Below are 13,317 nucleotides of genomic sequence, written 5' to 3'. Positions count from 1 at the left end.
GAACTGTGAAACTTATCATTGTTTTATATAAAAAATTAAGGCTTCTTTTAGTCCTCCAAAGTCCCTACCAAAACCCAAATAGCACTGAAAGGTATTGATATTGGAGAGCCGATCCTCTTATTAATATTCAGATAAAGTCTCTAGTCTTTTGGGATTCCTGTATGCATAGTCTTTCTGCATTCTGTTTTGGGACTCTCTATTGTAAATCGCACCCCATTTTTGGGTCTTCCTGAGCTTGAAAGTTGTGATGTGGTCAACAGGATATCCCTCTCCACTGTCACCTGGGACCAAGACATGGCTGAGAATTACATAAAAGCTCTATCTTGTGTGCAAATAAATATTCAACAGGAGCTCAAAACCATGGTAAAATATTTTGTCACCTGGGCCTTTCTTCTTTGGCTCAGATTTCTTCCAGTTGCTACCCCAGCTGCCTTGTGCCGTGCTGTCTCCCGCTCCCCCTGCAGATCTTTTGCATAATGATGGCAAAAGGGTTTGGAGCAAAATACATCCTGTTTGAGGTCTCCTGGCCTTACTGCTAGTGCTCTGCATACTTGTTTCTCTTCAGATAGTGTTAATCTAAGACTGCAGCATTCTCATGCTGAGTGAGAGAAGGAAAATTCAAATTGATGGTCAATTCTCTGCTGTATTTTTAAGAATAACTGCATTGTTATTCTCTGCCCCTTGAAATCTGTCTGCTTTTTCAGTATAACAGCAGGTCCAGGATTCAATTTCAGCTTGCTTGTTTTAATAACTGAGCAATTCTCAGTGTAGCCTTTTCACCAGAGAGCTGCTGCATGTTGCTGCAGAACTTCTATTCCTGAAAGAGAAGGCTTTGACTGTGCCAGACCACGAAGGTGCAAGAGATAGCAGGAGATGGGTAATCTCCAGAGAAAGATCACACTGTCAAAATTTGGCAATGGTTAGCTTTGATCCTGGTACGAGTGCTCTGTTAGTGGAATTCAGTAAAATTTTTTCATCCGTCCTGATCTTCTAGCTAGAAAAAAGAGGGAGAAATATTTGTTGGACTTCTCTTTTGAAGACTCTTAGAAAGGTTTTGGGGTTTTGGTTCCTTTTGAGTGCAGGCCTGAAATGAGAAGCTTGGTTGCCTTCTCCTAGAGAAACTCTTTGGGGCTTGACAAGTGGATCGTCACCACTCCCTCCCTTTCATTTTCCTCGGATGTGAACATGAGGGGCCAAGGGTACACACCATCTGCCAGGGTACACTTTTTTGGAGGGGGGAAGCAGAGGGTGACCTGTGGATCTGTGAGCATTGGCTGGTTAAAGGTCCCCCCAAACATTTTATTAAATAAACTCATAGTCAACTAATTCAAAGATACATAGCGAATAGATAAACCAACACAAAGGTTGCTCACATGGATCTTAGCGGTCATTCCCCTATCCTTTTAGTCTGGGTGCGGTCCACTCAGTCTGGGACCTGCAGTCCTCTTGTGGAAGAAGTCACTGCGCTGTGGCATCCTGTTCATGTCCTTTGGCCAGCAATCCTCTGGCAATATCTGTTGCCCACACAAAGACTGAAAAAGGATTACAGGCATGTAATGCCATGTAGTTAGACAGAAGCAGGGTAAATTAAGGGATGTATGACATGTTAGGTATCTCCCTCATTCACCAGTATTTATCACCCAGTGTTTATCTAACATTGCTATGATTGAAAGTTCCAGGAGTATTTTGAAAGACAGAGGTGTCTCTATTTCACAATTACAGAATGAAAAGAGCCTCACTTCCCAGGATTTAGAAGTACTTCTTACTGATCTGGTCTCTTCTTGGCAAGAGTGTGTGGTTTGCAAACTCTTTTTCAGACTGCAAACTTTCTGGAAAGACATTTTGTTCTGAGTTTGTTTACATGGTGCCCAAAACAATTCTGTTCTCAGTTGTGACTGAAGCTCCTCGGTACTACGATGTTATCCTTAAAGAACAACAATGTGCGTTTCTTACACTAGAGTGAGTAAAGATACGCTGGTATACATCTGCAAAAAGAAGTCATGCTCTGCATGATGTGAGCACTGGAGACATCTTTTAGTCCTTGGCTCTGTGTGCTTGTCATTTTCTAATCACTTCTTCAAATAGTACATTGGTTTAATATCAGCTAGTTACTGGGCCTGGCACAAGTTTTGGGTTTTTTTTTCCAAGAAAAATGTTTGGGTTTCTTGGTGGGGTATTTTTTTTTGTGGTTTTTTGTTTTGTTTTTTTTTTAATATGGCGAGGGAAACTGTGCAGAACAAAAGGGCATACTTAGTTGCATTAAAGCAGTCTCCATCTTTGTCACCAGAGTGGTGGCTCCAAGTATGCTGAAGCACTCACATGCCATAAGAAAAAGAAAAGGAAAATCTCATCAGTGACAGCTGTACAGGGACGATTTTTCACTCATTGGAGAGACTGTCATAACTCACAGTCCTAAGAGAGTGTCTGTTTCTCACTGTCACTGGTGAGATAAGCTATATTTAATGCTGCAACATCAAAGCTGCCAATTTTACATTTGTATTTAGTGGTACAGTTAAAAATTAAATACACTGCCTGCCTCGTTTTGGTTTGCAGAGGGTAAAGTGATGTAATTACATTAGAGGGGAAAAAGGGCTTACTTAAAAAAAGTTTCAAAGTGTAGGGTTTGACATTTTAGGAGCATTGGACAGGTACAGATTTAAATGATGTGATTTTATATATTATCAGCAACACTACATTAAAAAATGTGCATAAGCGTATTAAGGCCAGACTTCTCATTCTGCACATTACTATAGAGTATCCTTGGATAGCTCAGTGCTAAATATAAAAGAAAATCAGTGTCCAGTCTGCTATAACTAGTATGGAAAAAAGGAATTTTCGTTATCAGCAATGGAGACGAGATATATGTTTGTGACTGTAAGCAATGGTGGGGTACAATTAGAATGAGAATATCCTGGTTGATTATCTGTTTGTTTAAATGAGGAAAAATGCATCAAGTTCCTTTCAGGTGGTAGACTATATAACAAACTACCGATCAGGATTAAGCATCACCTCTTATTTTCTTTAAAAGGCTACTGAAGTAATTGAAAAACACTGGATAGAGTCTGTTGTACTAAGACAGCATAAATCTAAAGTAAGGGAGACAAACATACAATGGTTACACTTCTTCACTATCCATGTGTCCTATGTCTGAACTATTTATTAACTGAAATGTGAATGGGCAATGAAGGGCCAATTTATATGTTACACCAAGAGATGTATTATAACTGCCTTAAGCATTGATTTCCTTCCTTGGCCTATTCTTGATTGGGATATACACACATAGAACAGCAATAATGTGGGGTTGCCTTATCAGATCTTGGATATTTCCCCAGACTGTCTGCAACCATTAACCTTGCATATTATCTGACTTTAGTGATTAGTACAAGGCACATAAAACCGTATTGATGGCCAGCCTTGGGTTAGAATGGTGAGCTGAATTATTGGAGGTTAGATTTTGCTGACTTTGTGATACAAATGATAGTATTATGCTAGTCCTGTGAAATTGCTAATTTGTCATTTCTTTCATGGTGTAGTCAATGATGTGGTACTAATGAATGAGGCACATAATTGTGTGATACCAAACTGTAGCTTCTTGCTGATGCCTTCTGCGCCTGCATTAAGAGGAAGTGAATGTCAAGACTCTCTTTGTTCACTAGTTCCTCTCGCATTTCTGTGCCCTGCTGCTAGATGATCAGAAACAGTGTTTGTGATTAATGCTAAGGCTATTGCAATTCAGTTTATAAACCTAACTTTGTTCTGTTGTGCTCCTTACTATTATGAGCCGCTTTTGTAGGATTCTGTTGCTTCTTTGCTCTTGCAGCTCTGCTGTGAGACTGCATCTCCAGCGAACTTCAGCAAATAAAGTCCTCCAGGATCTTACAGTTGCTGCCATTCTGAGATCCCCTCAAGAAGGTTTTTTCAGTGTACGTCTCAGAGACTGTCCAATAAAGTGTGCCTCCAAAAGGATTTGGAAGACAAACTGGAGTGGGTAAACGGGGTGTCAGTGTTTGAAGCATTTCTTTTTGTCTACTTTTATATTTTTGCTTAAGTGGTTGTGCAAGGAGATCTAATTGGACCAGCTCAACACATTGCAGCGGTCAATCAAAATGCTTCTTATCCTTATGATTAATTTGGGGGGTTCTTTTATTTTTTTTAAATCCCTTTTTTCTTATTCTTTATCCATTTTATTAGGAAGAGTAAGGCTGGAAAGGAAGAGAAAAAAGAAAAAAAAAAAGGGGACTAAGTCTTTTCTTTTAATTGATAAAACAGAGTTCATGATTGTTCATAACTATAATTTCAGCTTGCGTTATTAAATACTGTTTAGTACTTCTCCCAGAAGGCACTGAAGAAATAGAAGTACACCTATCTGTCTGCTTTCCACCTGGCATCAAGAAGCAGCTGGGCCAGACCTTTAGCTTACTTATGCAATGGTAGACCTCTCTAGCAGCCTGAAGTGAGGCAAGTTCTCCTGCAGCAAGGGCTGTGCGGGAGCAGCAGCTCAGGCACTGCTGTCCTCAGGAACTTTATGGCGGTCCTGTGCCATCTGACATCACACCTAAAGCTCTAGCTTTGGAAAATAAAGTAAATACTGGAAAATCTCAGCCTGTATTAAAATAAGACAAAAAGATGAATACAGACTAAGAAATAGTATTTATTATGAGAAAAATGAAAGATAATCATGGTTGGTCAAGAAGTCTGAAAAACAAGCCCAAGTGCATTTTGAAGGCTTGAAAACCAAAAGGTGTGTGTGGTGGAAAGAGAACCTAGAGTTTACACTATTATAAAAATAAAAAAATCTGTTTTATGCTAATTGGATGCTTGTTGTAGGCTGTGTTGATGAATTTTACAGATTTGGAGTCCTAGAGTCTGATTTACTGCTGTATGCTTTAGTCTGATGTTAGTGTGATACCACCGAGCTCAAAATAATGGACCTTGGGCACAAGTCCTTGAACCTCCTTCCCTAATTCATCTGAGCAGTTCAATCTTGACAAAATCACTTTGGAAATCAGCTTTTTAGCCTTCTTGCATGTAAAATGGGAATAGCAACATTTGTGTACATCTGAAAAGTGTTTTTCAGTTTTATGTAAGAATGACTTAGTGTCCGGCTATTAGTGAATAGTGCCTATGATACGCAGCAGAGGTGTTCTGCTTCCCCCATCAAATTTAAAGCGGCAGAAATACAGGCTGCCCAAATGAAAGTGTCAAAGTCCCAATTAATTTGATATGCTTAGATTTAACTCTTCATACTTGAAGCCTCTTCAATCTTTTTAGGCTCATAATTCTGTTCTCTGGTTCTTTACCATGTGCAGCTATAGTGCTGTAATGACCTTTCACTGATGCTGAAGTTGTTATATTTCTTAAAATGACATCAGTATAAATACTCTTCTTTTGCAACAAACTGTGTATTTATTGCATTAGTTTTCAAGCCAGTAGTCACTCTATTCTAAAACGTATTATTAACATGTCCCTGAGTTTGGAGTGATGTCCTCCTCCTTCTGCTGAAGAACTCAAGCTCTGATAGTGACACACTTGCAAATTGCCGTTCTGCTTGAAGCCTTTTAACGGAAGATGAGAAGGTGGCTATTTTTCAGATCCAGGTCATCTCAGCGTACAAGCAATTTTGTGTTGGTTTTATACTTGGGAGCTCGAGCCTTCATGAATTAACAGACAAATTCTCCCATCGGAATCATTCAGAAGCAAGTCAGTTGCTTTTTTTCCAGATCTTTACTCATTCCACAAGTATTTGTGGAATGTGGGGTGCACTAACTTTCCTGTTAGATGCAGTATATCAACAAAATTAACTAGCAAATAGAGTAAAAAAGGGAACGTTAGGGTCCCACTAATGCAGAGCTAGTGGCTTTTTGAAGCATAGGGATAGTAGGATTTGGCGAGAGACAGCAGGGAGCACATGCCATTTCTGCATTGTGAAAGACTTCTGCACAACTATTTCCCATGGGCTTAGGCAGTGCAATTTAACAAATGAATCAATGAACCAGTTGCTATTCCTAATTCTGTCCCCAAGCAAAGCTGTGATTTTCTTTTTATCTTTAGAATTTAAGCTTCATGGATGATCTTTTATAATGTGTTTGCACAAAGTGAAGAATAAAAAGGGTTGAAATCAAGTAGATACATTTATTTTCTTCTGTTACTGTTATTATAGCTATCTAAGGAAGCAGTTAAGAGAAGTCTTGTAGACAGAGACAGTATCTCTTAGTTGGAACAACTAGTATAACTGGAAAATCTAGGCAAGCTCTTGGTCATACAAAACCACCGTTAGGTCTGGAATAGGAGATGCACACCTCAGATATAAACAAAAACTGTATCTTACTGGAATTCATGATTTCTGGTATCCAGGGACACTATGAACATTAGTTTATAGTTGCTGTTTGAAGGTATTTTTGCATTTCTCCACTGAAGAGCAGGATTAGAGATCAAAGATGAAGTGATTGGCTAATACCTGGGTCTTTAGTCGCTTTGTATGGATGTGTGAGCTCGCTCTAGGTTGTAGCATTTGTTAAGCTTTGCCTACTTAGTTTCTGTGAGAACTCTGTATGAAGTATACTATGTGCTGAGAAGTATTGCGACCCAAGGATTTTGATCATTTTGTTGTGGGTTTAGCTATTCTGATGTTGCACAGAAGTGTTGGCAATCTTCCTGCTTATTAGTCAGACCAGACATAGTCTAGATCCATACAGTACTTTTTGGACTATAGAAACTTTCATCTGTTCGTAGTGTAATAAAATGAGGAGGTTACTTGAAGGCTAGGAAAAATTGTGTTGGGAATATCTCTTTGAAGGTAGGATCTCCTTTCAGAAGAGTTTGCAATTGCTTAATGACCTTCCCCATAGTTTCCAAAGACCGGTGATACGTGCTGTTGAGGGGTGTGTGATCAGTGAGTTGTCTGTTTGGGTTTTTTTTTTATAAGGTGTTCTTATATGGTAGCTGAGTACTTTCTGTAGCCGTGTGCTATGGATGTATGAGTCTTAAGTGCGTTTCTTTTTTGATAAAATAAACAGTATATTGCATCAAATAGAGATAAGGAAGTTATTTATTCTTCTAGTCCACCTCACAACAGCTGCAACACTTTAACAACATTTTCAGAAGAACTTCGCTCAGTTTTGTTTAATTCAGGTTCTAGTGGTTTGGGTTTTTTTGTTTGTTTGGTTGGTTTTGGTTTTGTTTTAAAGTCTTGGTAATTAGCAGATGTTTCCTGCTCTCTGTCTTGCTATTCTGGTTAGAAGTGGGTATTGCAGAGATTTAACCCAGTGTTGGATGTTTTCCCTGAACAGCATCTGAAACAGATCAAAAGAGTATCTGCTGGGGTCAGGGGGTCCAACCATCCTTTTTGACTATTAGCAAGGTCAAGGTTGCACCCACCGCTGCTGAAAGTGCTGGGAGCTCTGCCCTGCCTCTCCATTACATGGATCAAGAGGAGCAGGAGCTGGACTCTTTGAAGACCTGTAGTCACCCTTTCAAGACTAATTCCCATGTTGCTGGACCCCAGCAAGGCAAAGCTGAGTGTCATGCTGACTGTCATCATCAGCTGTAGTCTGGCAAACACATAATCTGTACGTTCTTTCCCTCCCCTTGGGCATAAGCTGAAAAGGTTCATCTCTAAAAGTAGCTGAGAGGGTAGCTGGGTCTCTCACCAAATCTGTTCATTCAGACTCTACACACGCTGCTGGTGGAGCTTGCTGGTGTGATGGTAGAGGATCAAAAGAAACCTGACTTGTTAACAGTTTGTTTGAATCAAGAAAGGATATTTTTGACCTGTAATCCTGTGCATTACTTGTTCAACCGATAAAAGAACTGTCATTGTTGCTACAAATTATCCGTTTTGTCCACACTAAAATATAAAACATTTCTGTTGAAGGAAAATACGGCACCATAAATAATTAAAACTATTCCAATTGACTCTTTTGGTCAATTTTAATCTGACCCTAAATCACAATGGTCAGCCATTTTATTTATTTTTTTAATTACTGATTATTTAGAGAGATTACTCTAAGCAATTACTCGTTAATATCCTTAATAGCCGGTTTTACATGTAGCCCACTGCTATGTTACCACTGGCCCTGCTTGAGAAATATAATACACTGAATATCAGATCACATCCTGTATGTCCCCAGTATTAAAGAGAACAAAATGAAAGTAATATGAATTTCACTGATAAGGACCACTTTTGCTGTGATTATAGTTCTATCAAAATGTAGCAGTCTAATATTAAGCACAGATTTACATATCTTTGAAATAATACAATTATATATAAGAAACCTTGCTTTAGTGATTAAGACAATGAGATCTGCCCCATGGTGTTATGGGGAGAAGTCCACTTTTTTTGATCTGGACAGGTTTTTTTCTTCTTGATATTATTGAAGCTATATGAGGCAACAGCCTTTTTTTTTTTTCTTTCTATTTTCTGGAGGGTTACAATTGTTCTGTCAGTGCTACTTGGGTTACATATTAAATGACCTTGTGGAGGTTCCTGTTTTATTGTAATCAACCATTTAGCAACAACTGGATGGTATATTTGTGTCTCACAGTTAGTTGTTTCACTGAGATTAAGGAACTATGGACCTTCTATATGTGCGATTATTTATTGAACCGTGTCTGAAGAAATTCATCTACTGCTTTTCATTGATGGGAGTTTCTGGCTAACAGCACTTTAAATAAGTGGAAAATGCTCAGTTATCACCCAATGTGAACAGGATCAATAATAGTTTAGTAGTGTCTGATAATTGCAGTGGCTGTTATACACAAGAGCTTGCATCTTCTTGAGTGACTCTTATCAATCTATTGTCCATCATCATATGATAATCAGGCCGAAAATATAGTGGGGAATTATCCCTTTTTGAATCAAGCTTGTGAAAAACATTTGAAATGATGGTAAAAAAATTCTCATTGTTCCACTCAGCAGGGAAAAAATTCAGGATCTGGGTGACTACAGTGAAAAAGGGACAAAAAAAAAAAAATCCAATGTGCACTTGCTAAGTAGAAAAATATGTATAGCACAGTGATATAAGGGCAAAATATTTCTGCAACATTTGGAGAGTGTCTTAAAATATTTGCAATTATATTCTGAAGGAGTCATGACCCTTTGTACCTTTCAGGACTATGCTGGTGACTTGAAAGGAAACCATAGGACACAGATGGCAAGAAAGGTATGCTAGAGTGCAGCAGAGTGCAGCTCTTGTTGCTTTGTTCCTGAGGGCAGCAGCTTCTCCACTTCATAGCACAAGCACCCCAGCGCTATGATGGTGTGCAGCTTCGACTGTTCCCTCCTGCTCTTGGACACACTGAGTTCACTTACAAAACCAGAAGTATTTATCTCCCCACCACCACCCGACCTCTTTCCATGCCAGTAGGAGTGGCTTTTTTAATGATAGTCTCATCATCTTCCCACTTGTGCTTCTCTCTCCGTTTTCTTTTCCCTTTTTTAATTTATCTTTTACCTTGTTACTTTCACTAACATGTATAGCCTGGCCATCTTAGGTCTCATGGCCTTTCTCCTCTGCTGACAACAGACAGAACTGCCAGAAGTCTGTCTGGGCATAGGTTTTCATATTGCTAGGCTCAGTTATCTAAGAGAATCCTTTGGCTGTTGTTGTTCTAGGAATAAAGAAAATACATTTTAAAAAATGCTGTTAAATGATATATGCCTCTGTAGACCAGTGGGTCTATTAGTGCATTCTTTTATGAAAAGAACTTGACAGTTTGTGTATAGTCCACCAGTAGCAACATCATATTCTCTTGGCAATAAGTTTCTGGCTTTGGTGTCTATTGTATCAGGCTACCTGTTTGGCAGACACAGATGTTGGGGGAAGACAGAAGCACACCCTAGCACTCTTTTTCTTTCCCCTTACTGTCGTACTTTTAGTTGCTGAATCATAGAGTAATTCAGGTTGGAAGAGACCTACTCAAAGCAGGTTCAGTTACTTTAGGTTTATCAGGGATTGGTACAGGCAAGTCAAGTTTTGGATATCTGCAACAGTCTCCACAGCCTCTCTGGGTTCCTGTTCCAGTGTTTCATCTTACTGAATAGTTTCTGTAATAGCCTTAAGTAATATTTAAGCCAAAGTCTTCAGCTACCCTGGCTATACTGTCTTTAATAAACTCTTTTGTCTACTTTTGAAGAAAAACTTGATTTCTGCTATATGGCTTGCAATGTGAAGAGTTAAATGCAGTATTTCTGTACCTTGGCATGCATACACTCTCTCTTCCTTTCCATTTATTTCAAAGGCAGTTTCAGACTTGAGTGTGGTCTGCTGTGTAGTATTTATCTCCTGGACTATTCAGAATGGAATGAAATTACAACAGCTATAATTCCCCGAGAAAACACTTTTGACTGAGCAAATAGGAAACTTAACTGGTGGGTGCTTCTGTAGTCCTCTAGTCCTTTGCTAGATGATTTGAGTGCAATCAAATTACTCTGTTGAAACAAAGCAAAATTTACCGGTAGCCAAAGTATAACTACTTTGAATTATTAATCTCTAGTATGTACCTGCAGGTCTTCCTTTCTGTAAGGATATTGTCTTTTTCTCCATATATCACTGAGTAAGAATTTACAAATACTAACAAAACTCTTTTGGATTTAAAAAATGTCCCTATTCTACCTCAGGACAAGTTTCTGGGTGAAAAGGGGGACGACAAGTGATTCCCCATCAGAACCAGAAAAGAAGTATAATTGAAGATACTAGGGAATTGGTTTCAAGTTCCTGTTCTGCTATTCTTCTTATTCCCTTTTAAGCCCATACTTCTTGATCCCCTTGTGTATAACACTGCGGGCTGCTGCTGGGTGTCTTGTCATGTCCTGTGCTAGAGATGACGCCCTCCTCCTGCCTGCTCCTAGGCGTAGGACTTGAAAAGGAATATGAGCACATTAAAGGCAGTGACCTAACTACTAGGCCATGGTTTATGTCATCTTCCAAACCAAACACCTTGGGCCTGAAAGATTATCCTGATGCAAATTTGCACTACATTGACATTATTCTTGCAGAAAAAAAGGCTAGTTTTTGATTCAGCTGTTTTGTGTCCTTACAGAGGTTTTGAATCAGCTTCTCTGACCAAAAAAATCAAAAAGTGCAGCTGAAACATTCCTGACTACCTACATTTACAAAATTTTTCTCTTTGGCTTTGTAGAGAGCTTTTTGTTTTCTTAAGGTGAAATAAAACCTCAGCTAAAACAGAAATTAAATCAGTTTTATTTCCATAAAAACTATAACATCTAACTCCATCAACTACAACTTTGTGGACCATATATGGTACTTTTACCTAAAGCCCATTTAGTAGGTAAAGGCTGAAAGGCAATGTATGACAGATTTTTAGACCTAGCCTTGAAAGCTGACCTGCATGAGCTTGGCTTGTACCTTCGGAGGGCTAAGTCCACAAGGACAATTACTTCTGTATTCACAGCATTCCTCCTTTCTTTCTGAGCTCTAGTTGGCTATGCTCTCAGAAAGGAATAGATGGTGCTCTGCCTTCTCAAATTGATAAACAGAGTTCTGGCTTCCCAAATGGAGGATTTCTATGTAATGAGAAAAGCAAAGGAAAGAGCTTGTTACTGAAGTGGCAACCATAAGAATTTTTTCCTGTACAATCCTGGAGTTTTCAGCTGGTTTGCTGGTTCCCTTTTCTGTGCACACAGAGCTGTTTAAGAAAGCAGCTCCCTTCACTCCTTGGAGCGAAACAGGTTAAATATTGCAGCATAAAGTGTGTGGTACACACTGAAAATGACTTGCAGATGGTGCTGCTAAGACCCATGAAACTTTTATACTTCAACCCAAACCTATGCTTTTTGTTTTACTCAGAAAATTCAGCCCTTAAAAATCAAAATGCCATGGAAGAGTATTCTTATCTGATCTCAGGCAATCCCCATAATATTGTAAACTTAATAATGAAAGAATATTCATAATGAATGAATATGTGGCATGTCTATGAGAAGCTTTGTCACTTCTCTCCATAGAGTAAAAAGTGAAGGAAAACTAGGCTCTAATTTGGCTGCCTCAGGTAAGTGCCCAAAGTTAAGGTAGGATGACTTTGGATTCCAGCTTCTCACCAAAATAGAGTAAAGACAAAATTCGGCTCACTGGGAAACGGAAAAGTATTTGATTGAGGAAAGCAGGATTTAATTTCCATTCTCAGTTACTCAGTTTAATTTGTACTTCCCTTAAAGAGAACAAAAGTTGCCACTGTTTATATTAAGATTTAATGATATTTTGCAAATGGTTAATAAAATGTAATAGGCTTAAGGCAGTAGTACTTGCTACAGATGACTTCCAAAGCGATAAGCATTTTAGGTGGAAATACAGGTGACTGGAATTCAAAGCAGTCAATTATTAAGTCACCTTCTAATCTTCAGCTTTCTGTAAACCAGCTCTAAAAAGGAACCAGGTGAGATGCTTGTCTACAGCACTCAAGCTCCCATGACATTATATAAAAGCAGTGTCAACCTCTCCTGTTTGACTGAGAAATGTTCCAAATTGATGAGTGTGGGTCTCCATTCGGGTAGATAACTTGGTTGCGGACAGACCAGTTAAATACCTGTTTTACTCAGTCCTTTTACCTTGAAATTAATTTCAAGAGAACTAGGGCCTACTGATTACAATAAGCTTTTGTTTTTCCTCTGCAGCTGTTTGCTTTGGCATGGAGGGTGGGAAGAAGTTCCTTTTGGAGCCCATCTCTGCCCATCCCACAGCTGAAGAGCAGTATCAGGCTTATCTTCTCCCGTTTCCCAAGCTGGGGCTGCCAGCCGGCCCAATGCAGGCTGAGCATGATTAGAGGGTTTCAGCAGATCCATGCAGCGAGCTGTCTTCAAGCTCTCAGACCAGCCCTTTCTACCCTCTTTATCTTCCAAAGTGGCAGCCTGATATTCAATATCCAGAAAGTCAGTGGGAGTCGTGCTCTTCTATTTTAAATCTAGATAAGTGGGTGTCAATCTATAATCTTACGGCCTACCAGTCCTCCAGGATAAACACTAAAATCTGAGAGCATTGAAATGTTTTCCACAGCCCCTGTCTTTAGGGCAGGATAGGCCACACAAGTGAACCCAAGACCCCTCTGACTTAATAGCTCCCCTTTTAAGACAGGGAGGAGTTCACAGAGGATAGAGAACAATATAAAAATGCATCTAAAACTGGAACTGGGTAATGGCTTTGGTGCTAAAGGGCTAAAGAGAAACAGCAAATGCTCTCAAGGATTGCAGTTCAATTCCTGGTTTTAACAGTTCAGTCAGGAGTCATGAAAGCAGCAAATGGCAATTTTACAGTTATTATTACTTTAAGAAAAGGGATTTCTCCCATCTCCCCCCCCCCCCCCCCC

This window comes from Pygoscelis adeliae, unplaced genomic scaffold (genome assembly GCF_000699105.1).
Source record: "Pygoscelis adeliae isolate BGI_AS28 unplaced genomic scaffold, ASM69910v1 Scaffold156, whole genome shotgun sequence".
NCBI classification, from domain to species: Eukaryota; Metazoa; Chordata; class Aves; order Sphenisciformes; family Spheniscidae; genus Pygoscelis; species Pygoscelis adeliae.
The sequence above is the reverse complement of the archived record's forward strand: the minus strand, read 5'-3'. Positions refer to the sequence as shown.